Source organism: Colias eurytheme, chromosome 19 (assembly GCF_061535395.1).
Source record: "Colias eurytheme isolate Ceu_HAF_F1 chromosome 19, ilColEury1 Martin Lab GWU primary, whole genome shotgun sequence".
Taxonomy (NCBI): Eukaryota; Metazoa; Arthropoda; class Insecta; order Lepidoptera; family Pieridae; genus Colias; species Colias eurytheme.
The window spans coordinates 10,754,470-10,770,442 of NC_142998.1; the positions used below are offsets into that span (position 1 = coordinate 10,754,470).

A 15,973-nucleotide genomic window follows, 5' to 3' on the forward strand; every position below is an offset into this window, starting at 1 on the left:
CTTAAAGAAAACTATGAGATGTTGTATTTTTCATACAGGTACGATGTAAATAATTCTGCTGATCAAATATTTAATTTAAATGTAAAATATTAATATACATATTAATATTATTATTATATATTATTGGAATTCCTTTTCATTGGCGTATTGTTCAATTATTATGTAATTATTGTAAGAATAGCTGCAAGTAATCAGAAATAAATAAATAAATAAATAAATAAATATTCGTGATTAACTGGTCAAAGTTAACAACTATACTGTTAACCGCACAATCCTAGAAGTTATCCTTTGACTAGTTCGGACTACAGGCTTCAAGTGAGCTGTGTTCGCAGTCTAGTTGCGGTTTTGGTCATCCACGTTGCAATTTCGGAAACTTATGTCTGATTGGGTAAACACTAAACTTATTTTTATATCGGACCTTTTGTACTTACTATAACTATTATCACTATGGTACTTGTAGTTCTAGTACAACATTAATTAATAAATTAATAATTAAACATTAAAAAAAAACTTAATAAAAACTTATTATTACCATAATCTACTTTAAGCAGTAAGAAATAAAGATAATGCTTTTATTTTCGAAATTTAAAGGTGCATAGTAGTTATCAAACAAGCATATAATGATGAAAACCAAAAATAATTTTGGATATTTTAACATTGTCACTATAATAACGGATATCATAACGTTTATTGTATGCAAAATATAATAAAAAGCTCTTGTAGACTTTTTCATGAAATAAGTAAATAACTTTAAGTATTCTGACCTTCGAATATTATGTGTACCTACTTCGTTATATTTGCGTAATCACGTTCTGAATATTGATTTTCCATTACTTTAATATTTTATAAGAAAGTATATATTTTAAGGTACACTAATATAAGATTAGGCTCTTAAACTATAAAAAAAATGTATAAAAATTAACGTAATATGAAATATCCGTAACTACGCACACTTTCACTCGAACAGTCAAATAAAATGAAGCTTTCTAAATCCTAAATCCAACGCCAAAAGTTCTAATAACACAAGAATTTAAAATACTAAAAAGCTAGCATATTCAGAATCCAGTTATCTTTTAACAGAGGAAATCTAGCAACCGTACTGGAATCCAACCAAAAGTCGTTTGGCAAGACAAGCCCTCGTTACGCTGCTCACTGCCGGTATACCTGACTGCTGTCATCACCATAAAGATTATGGAATAACGGTTTACGATACTCGACGTGGATTTAACTATTAATCATATATTGTAGTGACATTTTTGTGCGTTTTTATGGAATTGAAGCTTTTTGAGCTTCAATCATATACATTTCGATATGCGCTGTAGGTTTAATGAACATTATAATCTACACTAATATTATAAAGAGGAAAACTTTGTTTATTTGTTTGATTGTAATGAATAGGCTCATAAACTACTGGACCGATTTTGATGAAATTTGGCACAGATAATCTTTAGACCCTGAGAAAGAACATAGGCTTTTATTGCGAAATATGTACCACGGGCGAAGCCGGGGAGGACCGCTAGTATGTTATATTTTGTATTGTTGCATATTAATGGAACTGCATTTTTGACGATTAATTTACATAAATAAAACGCAGTCACTTCTCTTGTTCCAATAGTTATTTAATTGATGAATTTATGAAAAAAAAATACTTACTTTAAATTTATCATCAGATTGAAATCGTTTTTTGACGTGACAACGTCTTATAATTCGATAGCGCCGGCTGCACGCACGAAAAAACATGACTCATGCGGCGTTACCTCGCTCTGAGGCGTTCCATAGGCTTGAAGTGTAAGCGAGAGCGCGGAACGAGCGACAAAGAAGCACAATCGGACGTTGTCACGTTCAACCATCGTCAGTAAACCGACTTTACAGACAACCAATTTTTTTTTATTTAATTTAATTTTCATACCACGTAGCACGTGTATTAATCTGTGGCATTCGTAAAAGCGTGTTTAAGAATATAAAAAAAATGTAAGGCCTTTCCATTGAAATATTCCAATTTTACCTACTATTTGAACGATTTTTTTATCAAAGAGGCGTATTAGTACTACCTTTAGTAACTTGAATACAAAACAGGTCAACCGTGTGCTTTCAAAGCATTATTCATATATATTTTTTAAATATTGCCTAGTTTTATTTCGACTTACTAATAAAAAGTATTCGTTAGTTGTATTTGGCATTTTCCTTTATCCTTTAGCCATTTTTAAATCAATAATTTGCGTGGCTCTATAAAATGTACAAGTTTTAGATTTTTATCTTTGCATCACTCTGTATATTTGTACATGTGGGTATATTTATTATGCAAACGCTATTGTTTCAAACTTACCATTATAATATTATTCTTTATTTGGTCCACATTGTAGGACTTTTTACCTCTTCACATCGCAGATCAAATTGTAATAATAGCAAGTAAAAAAACCTATAAGTATAATAATATACGTCAATTCCCATATTCCTTGATCACTTCACTACATACAATACGAAGAAAATTAAAAAGAATCATACAATCATGAATCACAGTCATCACAACATTAAATTAATTCCACGATAAAATACAAACCAGTAAATCCGTTCGTGCCTAAACAACGATCGCAACTGCTATCGATCAAACCATTGCAACAGACAAACCCGCGGGACAAATGCTGTGTGTGATTTACTAAGTGTACCTAGAAATATGATTATGCGTCATTGTTTGGATTCCTATTGATTTCGCATCTGTATGCAAATTTGAATAAAACACAATAAATTCTGTGTAAGCTGTTGTTTGTTGTGGGTAACGGGATTTCCAATGTGATGTTAAAGTTGAATGTTTTTGATTTTGTGTTGTTTTGTTGCGATGATATTATTTACTTTTAGTTAAAAAAATATTAGATAGCAATACATCAGTATTGCTATCTAATATTTGACATATTATGGCAATATGCTTTTTTAATTACACTCCTTTTATAGTTTTTTTTTATTTGGTTAGTTAGTGCCTTAATTAATCAGCAAGAACGAAAATAGGTAGAGTAATGGTAGAGCGCTATTTAAAATAACATTTTGCGCACATTTTCCCAGAATATCATTCAAAAAGACTATCGTATGAAAATCGACTCTATATTATAATTATTATATGACATAAAGTCCCTTGAACATAATATACATCATACTATTGTGACGAAAAGTTTCCAAGAGAGCAGAACTTTCGAGAACATAATATAAACGTTGGACGCACAGCTGTGTCCATTGAAACACGCCCAACTCAATTACTCCATATATTTTCTTTATAAAAACCTTTCTAATGTATTTATGTGAGTTCTGTATTGAAAAAACATTTCTGGGTTCGACCTGGACGTTCCTTCATATTGTAATTGGTAGAAGTTTGTAGATCAATAGGTACAAAATTGGATTAAGTAGATAATATATTAACATAAGGAATCCTTTTTGTAGATAGAAAATTATTATCTGTTTGTTAATAATTCTAAGATACATTAATGTAACCAACTCAAAATCAGCTAGGCGACAATTGTAAAAAAGGGTTATTTTTAAATGTTACATGTTTCGATAACCTCGGCTATTTCTACTGAGTTTAAGTATTCTTAAACTAAGTAGAAATAGCCGAGGTTATATTTATAGCAAAACTATACAGATATTACTTAATAAAGCTATAAAAACAGCCAATATAAATATTATTCTAAAAATATCTGCTGTTATCATTCCAATCGAATCGCAATAGATCATACTTCTATACAAGTGATGAACATTGAGAAAAGACTGTACAAGACTTCAAAATTCAAAGATATTCAAAATTGCTTTCACAATTACGTTACTTTAAAAGGTTTCCAATCGAAGCAATTTCTTCGTTTCCTTACCAAACAAATGAGATCTAGGCTATAAAAATTTTGAAATAGGCTTAAATCGCGAACGTCTTCAAAAGGCTCGAAAACTCAAAGACATCGAAATACGAAACGAGAAATAACAAAATCAAAGGAACAATAAAATTGCATCCAGAGCACAGGAAATTTAGTTTCCGAGATCTCATCTCGCTGGATATCAACTCATACAATATTCGCTTGTGTTTTATTTCAAAATTTCGACGTAATAACATTTTGGAGATTGACGTATGAGCTTCCTCGTGAGATGTTTCTGAACATATGATATTATGGTTACAAGAAAATATAATATACTTTCCTTAAACGCCGGTAACACCTATCTTTTGATTAAAGTTTTATAGTTCATCACTTTCCATGAATTGAGTCGTTTTTTTCGCTCGTATATACAAAGGTTGATTCAATCAATACTGCATAAAAAGCTGTAACCGATTCTATATGGGATGTTATAAATTTTGCATGTAGGTTTGTATTATAAGTTTTTTTTTTTTTTTTTTTATTGTGTGATAGGGAAGCGCTTGACCACGATCTCGCCTGATGGTAAGCTGAGATGTGGCCTATGATGGAGCGCGCTTCCCTAGAAGGTACCCGTTCACTCTTCGCTTGAAGACCCCCATATTGTACTCGTCGGGGAACACATACTCAGGAAGCATGTTCCAGTCCCTCGCGGTTCGGATGAAGAATGTCGATCCGAACCGCTTTGTCCGGGTACATGGAACATCCACCATATGGCGATGCCTAGAGTCTGTGCGCCTCGACGATCGAAGGAAAAACGGGGATGGCGGAATTAAATCGTGCAATTCCGCAGCGCACTCACCAAAGTGTATCCGATAAAATACCGATAAACTTGCCACTCTGCGACGGTGGGCGAGGCTCTGGAGTTTTTTGCCTACTAGCTCATCGTCGTTTATTAGCCTCTTGGCACGCCTCTCTATCGCCTCAAGCGCCTCCAGCTGGTACTTGGCGGAACCGTCCCAGAGGTGAGAGCAGTACTCCATGCACGATCGGACTTGTGCTTGATAAAGGTTGAGCAGCTGTCCCGGGCTGAAATACTGTCTCACCTTCGCCAGAATTCCAAGCTTTTTTGAGGCTACTTGGGCTTTGGATTCTATATACGAACCAAAGTTCAGAGTAGGCGTCAGGGTAATGCCAAGAAGCTCGAGGTGGTTGGTTATCGGCACGGATACACCCTGGAAAGTCGGAGTCAGGTGGAATGGACTCCGTTTAGCGGAGAATAGACACGCCTGGGTCTTAGTCGCATTGAACTTGACCAGATTGGCATCGCCCCAATCGGAGACCGCCTGTAAGGACAAGTTCATGCGATCGACCATCGACTCTCGTAGAGACTGGATTTGTGCCGTACTGGTTCGCGCGCTGGATACATATCTCTCCACAACAGTGCTATCGTCTGCGTACCCATAGATACCGGGTTTCAGCAGATCGTTGATGTGTAGCAAGAAGAGTGTTGCGGAGAGAACTGATCCCTGAGGGACCCCGGCATTAATAGCCATTTGGTCGGACGAGCAGCCGTCGACGACTACCCGAAGCGACCGGTCTCTCAGAAAATCTGAGATCCAGGCGCAGAGACCAGCAGGCAGACCGTAGGATGGAAGCTTGCCAATAAGACTATCATGCCAGACCCTATCAAAGGCCTTCGAGATATCAAGGGAGACAGCAAGTGCTTCACCATGATTCTCGATGGCCTCGCTCCAGATGTAGGTGGCGTACGCTAGAAGATCCCCAGTGGACCGGTTTCGGCGGAACCCGTACTGACGGTCACTGAGGAGGTCATTCGCTTCTAGGTGTGCCAGGAGCCGGCTGTTCAGTACACGTTCCATAGTCTTACAGAGTATGGACGTGACTGAAATTGGCCTATAGTTGGAGGGGTCGGCACGACTGCCTTTTTTGGGCACGGGCTGCACGTTGGCAAGTTTCCAAGATTTCGGTACTATTCCAGTCGTCATCGAGAGACGAAAGAGGCGTGTCAGAACAGGAGCAAGTTCAGGCGCACAGGTTTTAAGTACTATGGCTGGAATTCCATCAGGGCCGCTGGCTTTATTCACGTCAAGATTCCGCAGCGTTTTAAGAACCTCAGTCTGACGGATGCGAATTTCGGGCATGTTCACCTCGCATCCAGGTAGACTGGGAGGTTTCGCATTTGCAGGATCAAGACGAGAATTTTCCGCGAAAAGAGAAGCAAAGAGGTTCGCTTTCTCTACGGCGGTGTGAGCCAGCGATCCATCCGGTTTCAGCAGTGGAGGAAGTGAGGGGCGGCAGAAATTCGATTCAACCGTCTTAGCCAGGGACCAAAACGCTTTGCTACCAGAGGGGTAAGAAGCCAGTTTGTTCCCTATTCGGCTGACATGGTCAAATCGAGCTTTCCGTAGAGCCTTTTTGCAGGACTTGGCGGCTCGGTTGAAGGCTTTCTTCTTTTCCGACACGTCCTTGGCCTTGCGGTGTCGAGCATCAACCCAAGCCAGGTATGCTTCATGCTTTAGCGCTTCTGCGCGTCTGCAGTCGGCTCTGAACCAGGGTTGAGCTTTGCCGGACATAGCTACGTCTGAGAATGGGATGAAATACTCCATTCCCTGTCGCAGCACATCTGTCACAGCATCCGCGCAGGTCGAAGGATCATCAGAAGAAAAGCAGACCGGTCGCCAGGGATAAGACGCAAAGAAGGAGCGCATCTCATCCCAATCTGCTGACTTGTATCGCCACACGCGCCGAGAGCCCCTAGGACTGGGATCGGGCGGCGAGTAGACAGATACAGATTTCACCAGACAGTGATCGGAGCTGCCAAGCGGCGAAGAAATCGCCACCGAGTAACGGTCTGGATCTGTTGTCAGCAGAAGGTCCAAGCAATTGGCTGTATGGCTCTCAACATCAGGAACCCGCGTCGCTCCTTGAACCAGCTGGGTGAGATTTAATGCTATGGAGAGTTTACGCATCTCTCTCCCAGCCAGGTCAGTGCACTGGTATGGGTATAGCCACTCCTGGTGGTGGGCATTAAAATCCCCCAGTAACACAAGCTGAGCGGAAGGGTATTTGTGTTGAGCAGCATCCGCCACCTCACTAAGGTACTCTGTGAGCCTGATCGTCTCCTGGTCTCCGCTGTGCGCCCGGTAGACACAGGCATAGAGAAGTTTCTCTGGGCCTGTGTCCACCAGCATCCATAGCACGGAAAAATGGGGGTCTTCAAGATGTCGGAGACGCCGACAACAGATGTCATCTCGGACGTACGCGCACACACCTGACCGAGCCTTAAAGTTATGCTCCAGGGTGTAGCCGGGATAGGATAGGTACGCCAAGTCAGACGGACATCTAATCTGCGTCTCCGTGAGGAACAAGATACACGGTTTGCTAGTCTCAAGGTGGAAGTGGACTGCAGCGAGATTAGAGTGGAGACCTCTGATGTTGGTTAGGTCCACTTTTAGCGAGAGGGAGTGCTGCCGCTGTGCAACCTTATACTTGTATCTTGCCTTTTTCATGATCGATTGATAAGAGAGTGAAGTAGGTATGAAGACGGCAGTGAGTCGAGGCGCTTAACATCAGGACCGGGACACACACTTAGTAGCCGCATTATTGGGGACTAGTCTGGAGACTGCGGGGACGCCCGAGCCCCCCCAAGTTGTCCATAGGGCCCTCTCATCCGGTCGCCAACCGGCACTATGACGCAACTTGGGATTTTTCGCTGGTTGGCGGGGCAGCCTTTCGCGTGTGGCTAGCACGCTACTTGGGCCCCCTACTGACCAGCGGTCGGCCAGCGGTGCACCGTGCCTCGGATCCCGCTAACCTCCATGACTAGGCACCAGATGCAGCAACATCAGTGTGTGTCAGATCGTCCCGATTGTCAAAGCGCAACTGACTCGACCCGTCTTCACTAAGGCTACATCAGCTTCATCGAGTCGGAACACGGACGCTTGGCGACTCGTCTTCAGCTTATAAGTAACAGCTTATAAGTAACAATTCCAGTAAATTGAATATAAAATATTTTACGTTTTCAATAAAATACTATCATAAAATAAGTCCCTACTCTTATAATTGTGCATTCTCTTGGAAAATGTATACTGAGTTATTTAAAGGGAAAAACTTAACCTTTCTCGGCAAAACGTGTAATAAAACGTGACCTAAAAACCTTTTGTTTTCAATAAAATTTTATAAAAAGAAGTATGAAGTATGTTTCAATAAGTATGTCAAATCAAACCGCCTTTCACACGCAATATAAAAAAAAGAATCTGATACAAGAACCACGCACAATTATAATCGCGCTCTAGTAGTGTTGTACAATGCAATAGCTCGATTATCACTACAGGTACGCGGGAGTCATTGCCTCGCCGCAGATCAGCACAGACCCTTAATTGGACGTAAGCTAGACCGTGCCACTCGTTAACTCTGATTATTAAACCCTGGTGTGGTCACGGGTAGCGAATGCGTTTGATATTGATCGTAATTTATATTTAACTGCACTCGCCATCAGATTTACAAAAATATATGTGAAATCTATTTGGAATTATGTTTTTGTATAGAATCATTCCACAGAAAATGAACGAGAACCTTCTTTAAATAATGCTGTAAGGGTGCATTTAGATCAAACGGGCAAATGTGCTGGGTGTTCTAGCTCTATATCAAATTATTTTAATGTAAACAGGCGCGATGCTTTCGTTGTTCATAGTGCGTTCGAAAAGATTATAATATGCAACTTTCTAATACTGAACAACACTGAATACCCTAGTTTTCGTTTACATTAGAAGATCAAGAATGCTCTTGCTCTAGCTCTAGCTCTATGTTCGTTTGATCATTTGTATGATCATTTGTATGTTGATCATTTGTGTTCGTGCATTTAGCACCGTAACAAGGTAAAATTTTTGGACCTGCGCACGCATTGACATCCAATATTTAAACAATTCTATAACAGAAAAATGAATTAATTAAAATCATGTTGTATCATGCGATGATAAACAGCACCCGTGTCAACATATCTCACGCTTTAAGGTCATTTTCATGAAACAAAAATAAAGTAACAAATCTCATTAACACAGCAGAAAGAGGAATCAAAAAGCACAACAATTATAATACCCAACACAATAACGTGACATACGCGTATCCACGTAACAATTTGATCAACTTCTATCAGGCTCATTCGTATTGTGGTCACGTGCCCCGTCGATATTCTATCGAAGTAACCCTCCTAGTAATTTATGGAGACCGAGAGGCGTGCCGTTATGAATTATGACTGGGACAGATAGACCACTATGTTTACAAAGTAAAAATTTTGCCCCCACTCTGAGTTTCGGATTATACAAGTTTCGTATATTGTTATCCATATTAATACAAGCTTGCCTGTATTCTTCTACAGAATATATTTTGTTAGTGTAATAGATGGGAAAGATATGAAATTAATCAGGTAGGGATGGGATCAATCAATTTTGATGGTGTGCAGACGTATAGTTGAATAAAATTAATTAATTTGATAAAGGGCCTGCTTATGCTATGAAGTGATTTATAAGCATAAGGGTTAACTCAAAAACTACAATATAATGTTACATCAAAATAGTTCAGGTCATGTATTGGCTGCAATAACCCTGTAATAAAGAAAAAACGCCAACAGTACAATGCTACAACTACCATTAACCAATTATCTACAGAACAATAAAACTGATTAGCGAAACAATGTTCTTTACGCGCACGAAAACGATTTAACCAGGTAATAAAATTCAAACAACTTCCGCATACAACTAAAAAGTTCCTGCGAAATGCACTCCATACAATATGGAAGCTCCAGAACCATCCATAAACTATATTGTACAAAACACATCGTAATAAAAAGAAACGATCCATTACAATTCGATTTGAATAAAAACGGATTCTTTTGAAGCAAGGCCTAGGTCGGTATTCGTACAATGGAGGCGTCATTTTTCAAGCAGAACGGTTGTAAATCAGGACAAGCGTCCATATTTCATAGCCGAATGGAGTGGCCATCGACTCGCAAGGATTGCGATCGAATATCATTCGATACAACTCTATCAATTCGTGCTCAAGATCAAATGTGCTTTATGGAGTGCGCTGGACGTCGAGGGTCAAATCTACTATTTTCCCGTTTTTAGCTTTTTCAGTACGAGTGTGATAGATCGAACATTCTTTTTAAGTAGATTATTATGAAGCATTTTTTTTTTCATTTACATGAATCTATTTTTATTTATAAAATATCTATTACAGTGCGCAGAAACAACTCAACATACATATTTATATTATTCACTTGGAACTAAAATACATTAAAACTGTTAAATGCTACTGTTTAATTGATCGTAAGTATTATTTACTTACTAACACACTTTTATTAAGTTTCAAATACTAAGAAATAAAACACTAGTAATTTTACTGCATCGCAAATATTGAAAAGCTCACGTCCAATTAATATAAAACGATATGGATTAAATTGACATAAATATTGAACTTCTATTTTAAAAATTATGCATTTTTTGACGGTTTAAATCAAGCTACGAGGATGTGCTGTTGATAATCCTTAAATCGCTTTCAATTTTAAATTAAAAATGTTATTTACATTTTCATTTGTACAGTTAATATTTTTAATTCACATTGTTTATATTTAAATTCTTATTTGATATTTGGTACACACACACAGTTTCAATTTACTGTAATGCTAATAAGCAAAACATAAAGGTTAATAAAATAAATATTTAAATAGATAAATCTATCCTTAACGGTGAAAATATTTCACACGGATAAAAATCAAAAAGGTAAATAAATTAATTAAAATCTCGGTGCCTCTAATTGAAAATTAATATAAAAGTGTAATCATTATCCGCGCTGTGAAGTCATTTGCGTATATTACACTTACAGTTTTATAACTTCAATTTTAAAATAATACAATATTACTTAAAATTAGGTTTATCAAATGAATTTGCACAATATTACACTACATTTTGCTACAAATATTAAATTTCAGGGTAAAATCCCAATTTAACGGTCTTACACCTCAGTATCTCTTGAATATTCTGAACTACTATTTTATTGGAGTTATCTGCTGATATCTAATTTCCTAATTGTTAACGAAGATAATATTATGAACTAACTGGACGGTAACTAAACTTCAGGCTGTTACCTAGTTAAGTTGGAATTGATAAAATTACTAAATATTTTCAATGGCTTATCCTATATATATTATTCTTTCGTCTTAAAAGGAGGTAGAGAGCTTTGGAATTTTTATACATTCGTTTTCGTTTCAATAGAAGACAACCACTGTTTATTTATTTTTGATTGTGTATTCATTCCTTTTATTCATTAATTTAGTACTCTAAAAGTATTTAATTATCCAAAAATAGTTATTTTCGCTCACATTTATATACCGTCCGTATCATTTGAATACTTCCCCTCAATATTGCTTTACTGCGGCAGCCGTGATCGGAAAATAGTCCGTAAAAAGGTGAAAAGGTAAAATACCGTTGTACAGGGTCTTTTAGTACTATTTTTAGTTTTACTTTGAAAATAAAAATGGCTACCACATTCACTCGGTAGTTGCGCATTCATTGTATATTCAGATGGATTTGAATCGATTCCAAAATATGTTTTCAAATTTTTATTTCAATACGAAAATACATCGTACGTATGATCGTACAAATAATAAACATTCATTTTAATAAAAACATATTATATAAATACTTCATACTTTTAATAAATAAGATGATTCAATTATTTCAAAGATATTCCATAACATGAAAATAAAAATGTTTGTTATTTACAAAAATCCGAGCGAGGAAAAAAAATTGAACCAAATCAAAATACAGTTTATTAAAACAGCCGACATGGCACAGAGTTGTAAAAATATACTACACATTTAAAATTATTTTTAAAGAACCTTTTTTAGGCGTTAAATCTCAACAATAATTATGTCCATCTAAGTCTTGAGATTATTGCAGAGGAAAGAATGCTATAATATAGTATTTGTGAAAACATTTTCCTATCTTTTTCATATTTGTGTATACAATTTACCTTATATAACGCAAGTATGTTCACATAAACGTTACCTTTACCAAAACCCAACAAACGATTCGCACTCAATGGAACGGAATACAATAGCAATAACTTCAATGTGTTAATTCACAACGCGGCGACTTTAAAGCGTCCACATCTACCTTTAATTATTCCCTCTAATTCGGCATTTTACACATGGCGGGGTAATCACTTAAGTTCCAATACAGGCAAGTGTTCCATCGCGCAACATTATCAGCTCAGTGGGCCAGAAACAGACCGTCTTCGTTCTACATTATACGAGTAATTTAACTGAATACGTTTAAGCCTATCTTCGGAGTTTTAGTTTGAGTTCCGACATCACAAGACGTGAGTTAATGTGATGATTTAATTACGTGATGCAATGAGGCTGGAGTGAAAAGTTTAGTTGTTTAATGAACATGGAGGAAATTAAATTTATATGAAAATTTCAAATAAGTTTTCTGTCTTTGTTAGAGGTACTGCCTAAACGGTCTAAATATCACTTGTTTTATTTGCTTTCTTTTATTGCTTGAGAACATGTACAGAATAATTAAGGTTAAAGTAGATTTGTATTCCGTATTACACGTCAATGCTACAAATAATTCTCTTACTTATATAATTTCAAAACGTATGTTATTAAAGCAAATACACACAAGTAAAAAGGTCAATATATATAGATACAATGACTATGTGAATCTTAAGGCTTTGAGATATATTGCGCCTTAGTAAATCACATAGATAAACGAGGCTCTATACATATATATTGTGTAGAGTCCATGTAGAGTCCCTTCATATACTCGTAGATAGAAACTTGCTTTTCATGTCGTAACGTTTAAAATCGCTTAAAAATATAATAGCTTCGAATGATACTGAAAAAAGGTAACCTTTATTACTGAAAAAAAAGATGCATTTAATAATTCCTTAACTGAAAAATGAAGGTACGAAGAAAAGAATTTCATACAAAGACATCTCATGCCATAGACGCTGTCCAACACGCACAAACACACTTGTTATATGGCTGTATTGATAAAAGCATTTCAATGTGTAAGTTGTAAGCTCGCCTGAAACCAAGGCTATATTTTATCTTGTTCCGTTCCCAAGGGGTGTGTGAAACCCGGAGTTCGGTGCGGAATCAAAAATTATCATTTTCCACGTATGAGGCTGGGTTAAGACTAAAAATAAAAGATTATTACTGCAATCAATTATTTTCATTATTATTTTCATTATTATTTTCATTCAATAATGATACTTATCCTTTATATCAACGGTTATATAACGCATGTATAAAAAGTATATAGAATCACAGTTACCGTATTATGTTATGAAAAATCTCACATTAATGCTCGACTAAATTTCAAATTTCTTTAACGATTATAAGCGTTCAAATATAATTAAGTTTCATCACATTCGCAGTATCCTTTGTTATACAGTATACATGTACATTAATTATTGTGTAGCGAGAAAGCTACACAAATGTAGCATTTCTGATGAAATAAGATAACAAATAGCTATCAAATATCATTAAAAGTATTTCGTCTCAATAACTCTTCCCTTGTACATACGTGGTTCATACACACACACACACAATGTAATCAATAGCACACGCACATGCAAAGAGCTTTCGATCCTCTCTCTGTCCGGAGGCTGGAGCAAAAAGCTCTTAGTATTAATCTCGTGATAGATCTCGCCTCAAAACCGCTTGTTGGCTTTCTTTCGGCTTATTGACTTATACGCTATATACTAAACAACTATATATAACGATGTATCGGCTGCCCACTTTAATAATTCTGTGTGTAAGGTTTGGGAGATGTCGTAGCATTTATAGGTTAGGTAGCGTAGGGTCTATTGACTAAGAATTGTCGTAGGTACCGCTGCATATAGTATGTATTTATTCTGGTTACGTTAAATGTTGATTATCGTCTGAATAGGACTTGTATACTTACTATTATGCCTATAGATTATCGATATCTAATAAATTAATCAGATAATACAGATACGTGAATTTATAAGAAAACATACGGAATGTAGAGTTTTCTCTATATTGTATATTACGTTGTATAGAGCACATATTATTATTTCCTTGATTTCTTTATGTATGATACAGTTATAAAACAGATAAGTAGAGTACTTTATAAATATAAATTCCATTATATTAACGATTTATATAAATTATTGTTGAAAGAGTTAATCAGGTTCAAGAGATAATTGGCCGGCGATATTCTTTGTTAATGAACCAATTAAAACATTAATTGATTATTATTTCTCTGAATCAACATCAAAGCATAAAATCACTTTTATTTACCTACAACTCATTTTTATTCTGTAAATACAAAACAAGTATATTTGTACATAAATGCCATTCTATTGTATAATAATATCCATAATTAACTGTCCCAGAGAATAAAGTTGGTCGTGAGTACAGGAAACTTAATAAAATAGACCCTTGAAATCGTTTCGCCCACTTCCTCCAGTAATTTAATTCGTACATTCACTGTGACAGCGTGAACTCCTTACGAAATTTCATAATGCAGCACCCTTAAATGGTACAATTAAAATTATGTAGAGTTCATTACAATATAAGGGTTAATAAAAATTACAAAAAAACACAATTATACTATTATAAATCGGCTCTTCGACAGATGTCGATATTGCCGAGAACTTCTTACATGTTCTTAATGAGAGCTCTCGTAAGTTGAAGTCAAGTATACTTACTAAGTCTATGAACTATCGGCAAGTTGCAAACAAGAAAAACTACTCGTTCCCGAGTCCCCGAGGACGTCACGTGACACAACACTCAGTTATCGGATTAAACCGCACTTAATTTTATCACAAGTTACTCGAGTACAATACAGTTGTACGAATCACATCACTTTAGTTTCACAGATCACTGATAATACGTTCGTCGCGGTGATAAGGATGGCGCTGTGCGGCGGGCTTGCGGGGTAAACGCGTCCGTCCGGCGCGGCGGTCGGCCAGCTACTGCTGCCTGCGCACGCCTGGACCCGGCCGGCCCCCACCTCTCCTGCGATTCGGCACACGAAAAAAAATCAAATCAGAAACCTCTTCCTGTCAGTGAGCTCCAATGATCACCTTAAGTCCTAAGTGTCAGTTGTTAGTTAACGCCAGTGCGGCACCAAACGACGTAGTTAGTCTGAGTTATGCGCGGATCGTGGAGCGGTTAGCGTCGCCAGCTAATTTATAACGTTTTGAATCGAATGCTTATGTAAATTCGTTCGGAGGTAGATCGAAGGAATTTTTTCTCATCTCAACACACTTGAACATCAAACGGTGGAGTTCAAAGAGATTTTTTTCTTATTTTCACATATTATTCCGGGCCCGCTCCGCGTAACTTTTTTATTTACTTCGCAAGTTTCGATCATTAGAACGCGTCTGTATTTACTTGCACTTGAAAGGCTCTAGGCCCATTTTTATATTATCGCCAATATAACAGATTATGTGAAGTGGAAATGACTTTTTCATTACATTTACTTATCAGGATTTTTATATACCACAAAACATATTGTTATCACTATCACCTAGTTTTCATCTTAAAAAAAGTAAAATGTATTTTATACCTGTTCTACTAGTAATTTTGTGCAATAATAATAATAAGTAAATGATAAGTCTCCTGTGGCTTTCCTGACTGAGTCGTTTTGTTGTTCATCTCAAGTGGAAATCGAACTCAGCATCCTCCATTGTTATGTTGTAACTAAGAGACATTAAGCCTTTCTTCAACTAAACAGTTCTAAAGTACATTATAAATCGTAGTAACCTTTACGGAACTATATTATTATAATAATATGAAATATAGAAATATGAATATGTCAGTTCAGGAATTCAATTTGTTTTATACAAATAATATATTATAAATTCGAAACCAAATTCTGAAAGCTTTCCATTAAACTTTTCGACATCCACGTGTTAAATACGAATGCGGTTAACGCAATCGAAAATATTTCATTATCATTTTAGACTAAATAAATAACGTAAAACCTTTATTGCATCGAGAATATAAAACAGTATGAAAAAGAATGCTAAAGTAGCAAATGGCAAAACAAAACTGGATCAGAGCTACAATTGTTCAAGCTATCTAC

The 15,973-nt window shown here is 36.4% G+C and overlaps 1 protein-coding gene across 1 annotated transcript in view; it reads right to left on the reverse strand.

The window, feature by feature from the left end:
- LOC149900382 (hemicentin-1-like) overlaps positions 1-14,783 on the reverse strand; it is a 165,208-nt gene extending 150,425 nt beyond the window's left edge. Inside the window, exon 1 of the mRNA XM_090112835.1 lies at positions 14,592-14,783. The gene's annotated coding sequence lies outside the window, so the exon portion shown is untranslated. The remainder of the gene's footprint in view (positions 1-14,591) is intronic.
- Positions 14,784-15,973: the final 1,190 nt, after the last annotated feature.